A 12,500-nucleotide genomic window follows, 5' to 3' on the forward strand; every position below is an offset into this window, starting at 1 on the left:
TTGTTTGGCACAAAATGCATCCTAATTGCATATAAAACCCTTGACTCTCTTAGTTTCCTTAGATGAGATTAAATGATACACCTGAGTTCCTGTATTACAGGTCGGTCTCCTCTCCCTCAGAGTTGAATGGCTTACCCTGCACCAGGGTGCTTGTGCCATAACTTGCTTCCTAACTAGTTCTTTCATTTTCAGAGCCGAATAATTTAACAATTTTTTTTTTCTGGAGGTCACACAACTTTAATTCCAGCACTCATGGGGGGAGAGGCAAGGCTACACAGAAAGACTGCCTCAAAAAAAAAAAGAAGAAGAAGAAGAAAAGGAGAAGGAGGAGGAGGAGGAAGAAGAAGAGAGGGAGAAGAAGAAGAAGAAGAAGAAGAAGAAGAAGAAGAAGAAGAAGAAGAAGAAGAAGAAGAAGAAGAAGAAGAAGAAGAAGAAGAAGAGGAGGANAAGAAGAAGAAGAAGAAGAAGAAGAAGAAGAAGAAGAAGAAGAAGAAGAAGAAGAAGAAGAAGAAGAAGAAGAAGAAGAAGAAGAGGAGGAGGAGGAGGAGGAGGAGGAGGAAGAGGAAGAAGAAGAAGAAGAAAAAGAGAAGCAAAAGGCTTCTAATATTGATCAGCTGTAATCCGTGTCTTCCTTCCAGATGTTGCAGTAGTTATACGCTCACACTCTAGAGAGCCATGCTCTCAGCTCTTCGGTGACAGTGTGACTGCCGACTTCTCATTCAGAGCTTGTTCTCACTCTCTCTTACCAGAAATGTGAAATCATCTTTATTTCCTCTGGACAAAAACTAAACTCATAAGCTTCAGAAGTTCTTTGTTCTCCGTGCACGGTGGTCTCCTCAATGTGACAGACCAAGTAGGAAGGACTGAATCAGCTCTGAATCTCCAGGTAGAAAATTGAGGTATTTTCTCCTAATGTAAAGTTAGAAAGACCTAATACTTCCTCTTCCTTTTCCTTCCTTTCCTACGAGGTCTCACTGTAGCTTACGCTAGTCTAGAACTCACTGTGCTGCCCAGGATGGACTTGAACTCACAGCAATTCTTCTGCCTCAACCCCACCCCACACAGTAGTGCTATAATTATAGGTATAGATCACTACAGCTTCTTTTCTTCCATTTTTTTTTCTCCTTCTTTTCATCATGTTGATGGAGAAACTACAACTTCTCCAGCTGTCTGGCTAAAATACTCTTTACTTTTATCTCCTTTAAGTTATGGAAAGAGTAAATTGTTTTCAGTGACAGATACAAGGGGGCTGAGAAAGTCCAAAGTCAGGGGACTCTTCGTGGACTTAAAGAGCATCTTGATAAAAAGCAGATGACCGACTCCCTGGACTAATAATTGATATTTTCTATATAAAAGCACTATCCCCTCCAAAGACCTCATGGGCAGTGCTATGAGCCCAATCCCCAAACCACTCGAAGACCTCTAGCTGCACAGCATTGCTCTGCAGCCTGTCACTAGAAGGCAAGGCTAGAGAGTCAGACCTGACTGGGACTAAGTGAGGGCTGCTGAGCAGAAAGCACCCAGACAGCTTTCCTGACATAGGACTTAGAGTATGAATGTCCTACAGCCTCAGACATAGCTTTGTTTCTTGTCGTCTTCCCCTCTGCAGCCCTCCTGACTTGGGAAATGAATTATAGGGTATGGATATACAAACCAGAAAGCATGGGGAGCCTTTGAAATAGTAGTCTGTGGCTGTTGTGTGATGCTGTCCCTGGGGAGACATGGACAAATGTCTACTGACCACAACATGGGTGACAGCTCTGGAAAGCTCTAACCTGGAACTGGCTGTACAACTTGGAAGTAGCTCATCAGGCTCTTGCAGGCAACACAAATGGTTGCAACCTCTTTTAGGCAGCTCAGCTTGGCCGATCTATTTTCTCCCAGGCCTGTCTGAGACTCTTCTAGGCAACCCAGTTTACCTAAGAAAGTCTTTCATCAGGCCTTACTTATGCTTATAACTAAGCTGGAGAAGGACCTGCCATATCTGTTCAGTTTAGGCATTTCCTCGAGTCTTTGAGAGGTTTACTTCCTGAGCCAATGAGCGTCCCTGCAGGATACAATGTTCCACCTCCCTCTAGAATATCCTGTGTCTTGAGTGATTGCCTCTAAGATGAGATTCTCTACAAGAAGACCTTGAAAAATGAGATTTGATATTCAGCATTTGAGGTACCCAATAAAGCTAACTGGGAGCCTTCTAATAACGTGATAGTTTGGGACTATTTCACAATTGTAAAATCTGGGTTCACAATTCTATCTAGAAACCTTTAGTTTACCGCGTCATTGTGTGCCATTGAGCAGTTTATTTAGAACGGAGAAAATAGGCACGTGGCACAGACTTGTAACTCTAGCTCCTGTGAGGCAGGGGCAGAAGGCTTTCAATGAGCTTCGAGGCCAGAGTAATAATTCAACTCAGTGGAAGAGCACTAGCCTAGCATGCTACAGACTCTAGGTTAAGTCATCAGTGCTAGTGAAGAATTACTAGTCTTCTCAGTGAGAAATCACTCCAGGGCTTAGAGGTTAATAAAGCAAACTAAGAACAGAGTGCACAAGTGATTTTGGCTCCAGACACAGAGCAAGCCTTACACAGAAATCTCGGACATCTTATACGGTTTTACAGCCTCAAGTTCCACTTTGAACGAAGGGTGTTGCACAAAGACAGAAAAAAATTCCAAGGACAAGTGGGGAGATTTACAGTATAATACATTGTCGTTATTTAGAGATAGACCAGGGCAGCTTTTGCCAGGCTGTTAACCAAGGTCATTCTGTCTGCATGGTGGAATTACACTGATAAGGAAACTAGAGTGCACTTTTAGTCTTCTACTTTAGTCTACTAGTGTTTTTAATCGCATTCAATAGATTCTACTTTGTGACGTCAGTTTTCTCAGCTTTTACTACTTCAGTACCAGAATATTATGGAACTCAGGTCTTTAAACGTGTTTCTCTTTCAATATGGAGCTCAGCTTGCTTTAAGGAAACAAGGCCTTCCTTTGGCCTTCCAAGTGTTGCTATTAAGAGACTCCAAGGAAATGACCAGAGTCAACAGAATGTCAAGTACGACGATTGTAATTCATTGAACTGAATTGGTTCTTGGTAAAACCGTAGTCGGCAGGATTCGAACCTGCGCGGGGAGACCCCAATGGATTTCAAGTCCATCGCCTTAACCACTCGGCCACGACTACCTTTCTCCTCCTACTACCTGAAGTGTTAGGATAAAGTAATAGATAGGTTCACTTCGCAAAGAACTCTAGTAGTAAAGAACTTCTTAGAGTACTTAGAAAAACAAAAGAACCGCAGATTCCGTTGCAAGAGAGAGAAGGCCCCCCGGAAGCTGAACCCCTCGCTACTGATGCATTCATTCTCTGGAATCCGCATAGAGGCGTCTGCAGTTCTAAGTCCACTCAAAGTAGCTTTAGGGTAGATCTGCCAAACGCAAAGAACTAGGAGAATGAAGAAGGGGAGGGATCATTTTAAAGTTGAGTTCTAAACGTACAATCCCCGGGGCCCTTAGACTACAGAGGGAATGGGATGCTGGGAAGAAGGAGCGACTTGTGTTCTCAGATCTCCTGAAGTATTTACTCACTGTAGCTAAGACTGCGTCCCCAGACTCTGGAGCCCGGCAGAGGAAGGAACTCCGTGTAGAATTTCTGAGGATTTTGAATGTGAGCGCGCTTCTCTGTCTCGGCTAAGAAAAGGACAAATGACTAAAGACTCACAAACTTCAACAGTCAAGTGAAAATAACAGGGCTGATTTCTTATGTGTCGGAGACTTGGGCGGTTGTTAGAATTGATTCATATGAGAAACTGGCATAATTTTGTTTTACCTCTCTTCACAGACAGGTTAGAAATTTTGTATCTTGTGTTTCATCTCATAAATCCGAGGAATGAAGGTGTTTCTCTGGAAAATATTTGTTTAATAGTAAACTAGAAGTGACCTCCGTGACCCACGACATAGGGAAGCTTTCTCCACCTGCTCCCCCCCCCCTTTTTTTTTTGTTCCTGTGTTGTTTAGGTTTCAGAATAGGTTTGACTATAGCAGTCTGGCCTTGAATTTGTTATGTAGCTGAGTATGTTCTTCAACTGTATGTTAGGGTCTTCGGAGGCCAGAAAAGGTTGTTGGATTTGGTTGCTGGGGCCGAGGTTATAGGCCGGGGAGATATAGCTGGCTTGGATGCTGGAAACCAATCTCAGATTCTCTGGAAGGCAGCAGCTCATTAGCTGCTTCACCATTAAACTATCTCCAACCTCTTTAATCTAGATTATTTTTGAAGACCCGGATTTTTTTTAGGGAGGGGATGGGGGCTGGAGATAGAAGACAGTTCTATGAATTCTATGTGAATGTGTATGTGCATTCCTGGGTGAGTGTGTGGTGTGAGTGCATGTCTGTGAGTGTGAGAGTGTGTATTTGTGTGCATACCTGTGTGAGTATGTGGAAGTAAGTGTGTGTGTGTGTGTGTGTGTGTGTGGTACTTGGCATTGAACCCAGAGCCAAAGGAGGCCACTAGTTAAGTTTTGGAGAGCTACATTACTTGAGGCTTCAAGTCTAATTACTTCATAATTAGTCTTGCATATATATGCAGAAAAAGAAAGTTCAAAAAAATTTGGGGTATCCTTTAATCAAATTGTTGTCAACCCTTTAATTATACAATAATAAAACACGCCCAGGAAACATAATGAATCTAGGCACTGGGAATGGAGCTCACTGGCAGAGCGCTCCTAACACGCTTGAGGGCCTGAGTGAGCTCCCTGTATGACACAGGCATACATACACATATTTTAAATGTATTCACTCAGACAGCAGATGACTCATTATCTCTATTGATGGTGCGATATTCCTAACCAATAGTGTGTTGCACAGTTGAATTACCTATGTATATAGAAACAGAAATTATTTTATCTTGAATTACATCCAATTTTCAGAAGAAATGCAAGAATTTTCTTTATGGAACAAATCAAAACTGAACATTATTCTTAAAAGCACTTTTAGTGGTTCCAATTAAAATTTACAGAACAAACTCTGGTTAACTTTTCCTGTTTTCTCAACTATGTAACTTAACAAGCTTTTGTTGCCTGCAAACTGTATCTTTTGCAAGTGGGTAGGGGACACAAACATTGAAAAGTCCTGAACTGTTATTTGATATTTCCCTGAAGCATATTCCATATTTGCCATTACTCGAATTATAAAAAGCAACCCTGTCTGGTACAAAGAGAAATAGAGATCCAGCCTGTGACTCACACTGTATGACAAAGGTGTCCCCTTTAAAGACTTGCTTACCAGTTTACTTCCATAAGTGTTTGAGATTATCGTGTAACTCTCCATGTTTAACCACCTTGAAAACTTAGCTTCTGTACATCAACCAGAAACATTACGGAAGGCACAGTCAGTATTGAGGAGCATAATGCAGCAGAATTGCAGAAAGCTAATTCCCCAGTGCCGTGTGAACTTGGACCCTTCTCCCTGCTTCTGTTTCCTTGATTAACACATAAGCTTAAGTGAGGTCATGGATTTAAATAGAGTTATTTTGCAAAATCCAAAGTACATTTTAGTAGCCAGAATTGTTTGGTTAAACTGTACCCAGCTGTTCACCTCGTCTCAGCAATGTAGACTTGCATTTCATTTATTTTTCTAGTTTCAGAACGTTTATTAAGTGGATTTCCAAAACTTACGTATAATGCCAAAAAAAAAAAAAAAAAAAAAAAAAAAAAAAAAAAAAAAAAAAAAAAAAAAAGCTAATCTATAGAATTATCTCTTTTACTAGGTCACCTTTCCAAAGCTAAGCCAGGTTACTTAACCTAAATATCCATAATACTTCTGTGTAGTCGTGGCCGAGTGGTTAAGGCGATGGACTAGAAATCCATTGGGGTCTCCCCGCGCAGGTTCGAATCCTGCCGACTACGGTTCTTTATGGGGCTCAATAGGAATTCCTCTGCACGCTTTCACACCACCAAACTCAGTCACATTAAACACAATAGTTAAATAGACAGAGAGAGGGATTCCTTTTTCCTATAAAGTGTCCAGGCGCTGGTCATGTTCTCCTGTTGATGATAGTAATATCTGTGAGTTTTGTTGTTATTTTGGTTTGAGACAGGTTCTGTGTCCAGCAATGTCTGCTCCTCTCACCTTTGTTTCCTCAATGCTGCGATTATCAGAATTAGCTACTGGTGTTATTGTTTTTTGTTTTGTTTTTTTGTTTTGAGTTTTTAATCTTTGGCTATTTGTTTTCTAATTTCTTCTATTGGGATACAGGTCATTTGTGCTCAGCTCTTCTTATTTACATATTTAAACTAGCACATCTACTTTAATACATGTGCGTGTAGTTGAACAAAAAGTTCCGGAAGCATTAGCATCAATACCATTTTTAAAAAGATTTATTGTTGCTCTTACTTCTGCTTCCCGCTTGCCATCTTGCTCCCCGTTTCTCCGCATTCCCTTCCCCCTCTCTCCACGTGGCCATGGCCTGCCTCTACTTCCCTACTCTCTCCCTCTCTCTGCCTTTCTACAATAAACGCCTTAAAACAAAACAAAACAAAAAACAAAACAACAACAACAACAAAAAAAAAACAACAAAAAGATTGTTATTCTTCGAGGGTATGGATAAGTTTTGCTACATGTACACCACCTGCATGTAGTCCCGATAAAGGCCACAAGATGGCGACAGATCACCTGACTCAGGAGTTCTAGACAGGTGTTAGAGCACATGTGGGTGTTGGGAACTAAACCCTAGTTCTCTGAAAAAAAATTGAACATCTTTCCAGCCCCAATACCATTCTTTTACAGTAAAATTTGAATTCCCAGCAAAACGGTGGTGGTGCGATATGAAAGAAAAATTAAAACGTGCTCATTCATTGTCTTCCATGTTTTGTTATTTGTTTTTCTTCTCAAATTTGTTTGTTTTGTGAGATAGGATCCTTTGTAGCCTTCAAACTCGATAATTAGCTGCTGCTACTGCTGACCTTGAACTCCTAGTCTTTCTGAATGGAGTTTCTGTAGTCCTTCTGCCTCCCAAGTAGTGGGATTACAGACATGCACTACCCGCGAAATTTCATGTTCTTGGTGGTATATTGCAGAACTCTTTGTTGGAAAAACATGGTATTTGTTTTATTTCTATGTGTGTTGAAAGAGCCAGACAGGGTGTTGGTAGTTCAGGGAGTCGTAGACTGCTAGTCACACCAGAGTTTCCAGAAGTAATGACCTGGGTAGTGGGAGGGAGGTGTTGCAGAGCAGCAGGAAATGGGATCAGAGGTTCAAGATCATCCCCCACTTCAGAGTTAGCTGAAGGCTAGCCAGGGCTATATGAGACCTTGCCTTTTTTTTTTTTTTTTTTCCTCAAATTACATAAAATTGAAGAACCTACCTTCTGTTGGTATTCTGAGTCCCACAGGTCGATCACTCCAGAACGTAACCAGGTTCTGAGGCAGCAGGAAGAGCCAGCTTCCATCTGAACTGAACCTCAGCAGCGGCTCAAAAGGATATTTATTGATTGTTACATAAAAGGTTTTTTTGGAGGGGGGGAGGGGGTAAAACAAGTTCCTCATACCAAGGCCCCCAGTCTAATCTATATGTTTCATGAAGGAAACCATCACACCTCTGCAACTTCAGTCCCTATTGTACATTGTTTGCAGTACTCAATAATGCAAGACATTCAACGTGTTCCACGACCATCTTGTGACTAAAGTCATGCAAAGGCTGTAAAGCTCCTTCGGGGGGGAAAAAAAAAGACCTGTATGGAGAACAGAAAACTTCCCTGTTTTTTTTACAATGATTTCTTCAAGGTACTTCTATAAAACAACTATTAATTCTAATGTTTACCCTAGATACAGTGAAAAACAACTATTTCATTCTAAGGTTTAACTTAGATACAATGATTCTTGTAGAGTTGTGCCGGGAAGTCCCCTACACCTCTCTCTCCTCCTGCACTTTCATCCAGTTGCTCCTGCATCTCCCTTCCTTCTTTTGCACATTTCCCTCATTTTCTCCTTCCTGTGCACCTGCTCTGTCCCGTCTCACGGGGCTTTGCATTGTTTTCCCCTTCTTTGATTTTTGTCTTGTCCCTTTCTCCCCTTATAATCTCTTACCCAAGCCCCTTTCTCTTTGTCTTTCTTTCCTCTAAGGCCAAGCAGACTTTCACTACCCAGTCTACGCCCAGGCCACACATGGAGACACGCAGCATCTATCTAGTGCTTTCCCCCCACGTGTTGTCTTGCACGAATTCTATAAAAACACTAGCACTAGGACACTGACGCAGGAGGACTGTCTTAAGTTCAAGTCTATCCTGGACTGTAAGTGCTTGACTTTCTCAAAAGCAAATACTACCTCCCAAAGACAAACACAACTTGGTGGTTGGTATTGTAAGGTGTTCCATCAGTCAAGGAGCAAATTATCAGATTAACAAGCATCTGATATCTCTATGGACCAGAGATCTCAGAATTTTTATTGTGATAAAGCCATGAGAACTCTTTGAGAGTGACATTTCTGTAGGGGGAGGAAAGAAAAATGAAACCTCATAGCAGAGGATGGTTTCGATCCATCGACCTCTGGGTTATGGGCCCAGCACGCTTCCGCTGCGCCACTCTGCTACAATGAGGGAGGGTTCTAAAGTTTGTATATAGTATCGTTAACAGTTGATTTTTGTTTTGTTTTAATTCAGTAATTTACTTTGTCTTTTAAATCGTTTTTTTTTTTTTTTTTTTCACAGTCCTCATACTTTCCAAACTTAACACTTTGAGATTCACTCCTGCCCGAGATTGCCAATGGGCTCTCCCTGGTCGGAAATCAAGAGCACAAAGGCTGGATCAAGAATTACTTCCCCTGGATTTAGACTTACTAAAGTGCTTATCAACACGCCTTTTTTTTTTTTTTTTTTTTTTTGCTCAGGAATGTCGGCTCTCCAGGGGAAGAGTCCTGCAAATTCAAATTTTAGACAGTCGCGTCCTTTCCACCAATGCCGCCTCCTCTGGACAATGCCTTCTCCTTCTGTAGACACCATTCCCCTCTGTCCTCCAGGGGCCTAGTCCCATCAATTGGACAAATTTACTACATGTCCATACAAGCGCTTCAGCTGAGCTGTCGGGTTCCGGCAAATGATTTCCTCAGAGGCTGAGGCAGGAATTGCCTTGAGTCTCAAGCCAGGGTAGTCTACAGAGTAAGACCAGCATGCAAAAGAGAAACAAATAAATGCTTAAATAAATACATACATAACAAATAATGTGATCCCTGTCACCATTAAATGTTTAAAAAACACTACATTTAAAGAATTCCTAACATACAAAAGAAAATTATTTAATTAACTCTTTGTTGCCATTCTGAGGATTTGTATCTTTTAGTTTTTCAGTTACTTGGAAGCAAAAAGTATTTACCGTGTTGTAGAATTTACATCTGACACTCCTTACTTGCATCACAAACAGGTTAGGTAGGATTCTAGATCTCCTTTGAAAGAGGATCATTTCCTGAGCTTCTTCCTGGGTGGGACACAATCCCAGCACCACACACTGGGTAAAGAAGGGTGGTCCTTAGTGTGAGGATTTTGTTTATAATTGGTCTCATTCCTTCGTTCGTTCGTTCGTTCCTTCCTTCCTTCTTTCCTTCCTTCCTTCCTTCCTTCCTTCCTTCCTTCCTTCCCTCCTTCCTTCCTTCTTTTCTCCTTCCCTCCCTCCCTCCCTCCCTCCCTAAATCCAGAATTTTTCCAAACTTCTGAACATTTTAAATCTAGTCAAGATTTTGTAAATTCTGAGTCCTAAATGGATTACTTATTACCTTATCTACTCAATCACAACTACACAAGTTACTGCTGTGTTTAAATAAAATAGCTGTCATTACATGTAGATTCCCTTTCAAGGTTTAATCAGGAACTAGAATGTTTACCAACAGCATTGTCTACTGCTTGTTCTTAAGATGCACCAAACGAGCAGCTACATTGTATGCTCGGGACCAACTCCTTAGCTTGAGGAGCTACGAAAATGAAGCCAGCTAGACAAGTGTGGCAGCCCAAGCTCCCATCCCAGCAGGAGAGAAGGAAGCAGGTATATTGGCAAGAGAGAGGAAAGTAGTAGTTCCTACATGAAACAAACCAACAAGCAGACAAACAAAAAAAGGAAAAACCCCTTTCCAATAGATAAATAACAATAATAAATCATATTTTAAAAATACATCTTTTTCAGGTTTTAAAAATTGTTACTCTTGCAGCCACTGTCGAAACCTGACTCTGTTGAAGGTGAGATCCATCCATGAGAGAGGGGCTTCCTGTTTTGACTTGGCTGGCCAGCATCTCTTCATCCTACCTCAGATTCCGGAGTATCAGGGAAACTGTTAAGGCCTAGGTAACTGTTGCCTGGCTAGCCTTCCATTTTGTTCTGTTACTAATAGTGTAAGGAAAGGTTCTCATACGATGTTTCTGCGTTTACTAGGAAACTTTCTCATTCCAGAGTTGATTACATATTCTGTTATGTTCTATGCCCTTGGAAACCGGTCGTGATGGACGTTAGTAGAACTCCTTCGTGTAGTTACCCACAACACGGCTGGAGCCAAACCCGCCACCCAGCAGCACCTCCTCAACCCGTGCATAGCTTTGATGGTATTTGCTTTTATAAGCTGCCCCTGGGATAGAACCCCACGGAAGAGAGACACCTGGACCAATATAAGAAACTATGTAAAACAAGACTCCTCTTTTGGCTAGGGGTTGAGTAAAGTTTAAGTTCCCAAGACCTCCCTGGGAAATGACATCCTCCTACTTAGCAGAAAGAAACAGGTATGTGAGCAGCCATCCTGGTTGTCAAGTTAAGACTTGAAGGTTAGACAAGTACCATCATGGTTGGCAAGTTAAGATATGAATGTTAGGCTCAGCATTTTGGGTCCTGAAGTGAAACTATTACATTTCCCCCATCCAACAAATCAAAGGAAATGCTGAACTCAGTCCATTACACAAGCATACATATAAACCTGTACACAAGTCTCAGACTGTCTCTTAGGATGGAATCAGCCAATGTGTTCATTACTAGGTGAATGGATAAAGGAAATGTGATGCAGCAACACAATGAAGTTTAATTTATATTATAAATAAACATGGAATCTTGACTACTGCAGAAAACAAATAAAGCTGCAGAAATTTTAAGAGAAATAACCCATACTCAGAATTACAAAATAAAATCAAAACACAATCTAGTTTTTAATGTGTACAAGTTTATATGTATGCTTATGTGTGTGTGTGTTATGTCATCGAAGTAGAGAGAGGTCCATGAGAAAAAGTAGAGACCTTCAAGGAAAACAAATTAGGTTCCACCGAGATTTGAACTCGGATCGCTGGATTCAGAGTCCAGAGTGCTAACCATTACACCATGGAACCCCACAACCTCATATTCTGGGCTGCTAACTGATGAGGTATATAGTTCTATTGCAGAATTCAGCTTCCACTTCCCAGGATTCTTAAACTTCCATTTTGGATTTTGCTACCTGTTGCTGCAGAATAACTTCCTTTCCAATCATGCACTGGGCACTTTGTGCAAAGTGGAAGTGAGAATCGCTCTAGACAGGAAAGGCCTACCTGCGTCCCTAGTCTCCATCACCTCGGGCCTTCCTCCACTGCTCTGCGAACATAGCAGGGCACAGACAGCACAATCTCGGTATCTGAGGCTGCGTAATGGCCTTTGCGAGCTCTGGAACTTTTGTCCAGTCCCCAATTAAGGGACAATTGTGAAAATGCACTTTCATTATGTACGATTTGTGCACGACTTCTTAGGGGACGGAGAAATTCTAGGAAGGTTCCACCTCTTGGCAAGCTAAGAGTAAAACACATTAGAAAGCTCCGATGTGGTGTCACAGGTCTGTAACCCTGCACGCAGGAGGCTAGTTCAAGATCAGCGAGGCCTAGAGAAAGTTTGAATATCTAGATCTCTCTGATAAAACTTGGGCTTACTTTTCTGGGTTTTAGTTATTTTTTAATTTTCACCTTCTACAAGAATCAAGGGAGAATCCTGTCGTGTTTGTTTGGATATTCTCTTTTGGAAAGCCCACTGAAATATTTTGTCTCTTTTCATTTTCCATGGTGATTATATCTTATTAATTTACTTTTTTATATTTCTTTGCCTGCATGTGTATCTCTGGATGTATGTTCGGGACCTAAGTTTTATTCAGCATATATGGTGCAATCAATACTCCAGCACATCTGCACTCTCTTAATGGTGTCTAACAGTGAGAAAACCTACTGATGCCAGTGAAACATTAACATTGACATAATATTTGCACGGAAGTAGTGATTCTTTTTTCGTGCTTTGGAAACTGATAACTAGATAAAGTCGTCGTGGAACAAGTATCCAGGTTCTTTCAGAGGCATAGCTGTGTTACTTTTCATTGTTCCAGGTGCATCCCATCTGGGTTTGACTTCGATGTGATTAATACTGATTCTATACTGATAGTCAGTTGAAACACGCATGATTTCCTCCTCCTCCTCCTCCTCCTCCTCCTCCTCCTCCTCCTCCCATTTACAAATTCTTTGCTGGAGACTTCAGGT

The 12,500-nt window shown here is 41.4% G+C and overlaps 4 non-coding genes across 4 annotated transcripts; 1 reads left to right on the forward strand and 3 right to left on the reverse strand.

The window, feature by feature from the left end:
• Positions 1-3,097: 3,097 nt before the first annotated feature.
• On the reverse strand, positions 3,098-3,179 carry Trnas-uga. Its single transcript has one exon. It is a non-coding gene; the product is annotated as a tRNA-Ser (tRNA).
• A 2,634-nt stretch (positions 3,180-5,813) lies between these two features.
• On the forward strand, positions 5,814-5,895 carry Trnas-aga. Its single transcript has one exon. It is a non-coding gene; the product is annotated as a tRNA-Ser (tRNA).
• A 2,607-nt stretch (positions 5,896-8,502) lies between these two features.
• Positions 8,503-8,574, reverse strand: Trnam-cau. The gene has a single exon. It is a non-coding gene; the product is annotated as a tRNA-Met (tRNA).
• A 2,690-nt stretch (positions 8,575-11,264) lies between these two features.
• Trnaq-cug lies at positions 11,265-11,336 on the reverse strand. Its single transcript has one exon. It is a non-coding gene; the product is annotated as a tRNA-Gln (tRNA).
• Between the last annotated feature and the right edge of the window lie 1,164 nt (positions 11,337-12,500).

This window comes from Mus pahari, chromosome 16 (genome assembly GCF_900095145.1).
Source record: "Mus pahari chromosome 16, PAHARI_EIJ_v1.1, whole genome shotgun sequence".
NCBI lineage: Eukaryota > Metazoa > Chordata > Mammalia > Rodentia > Muridae > Mus > Mus pahari.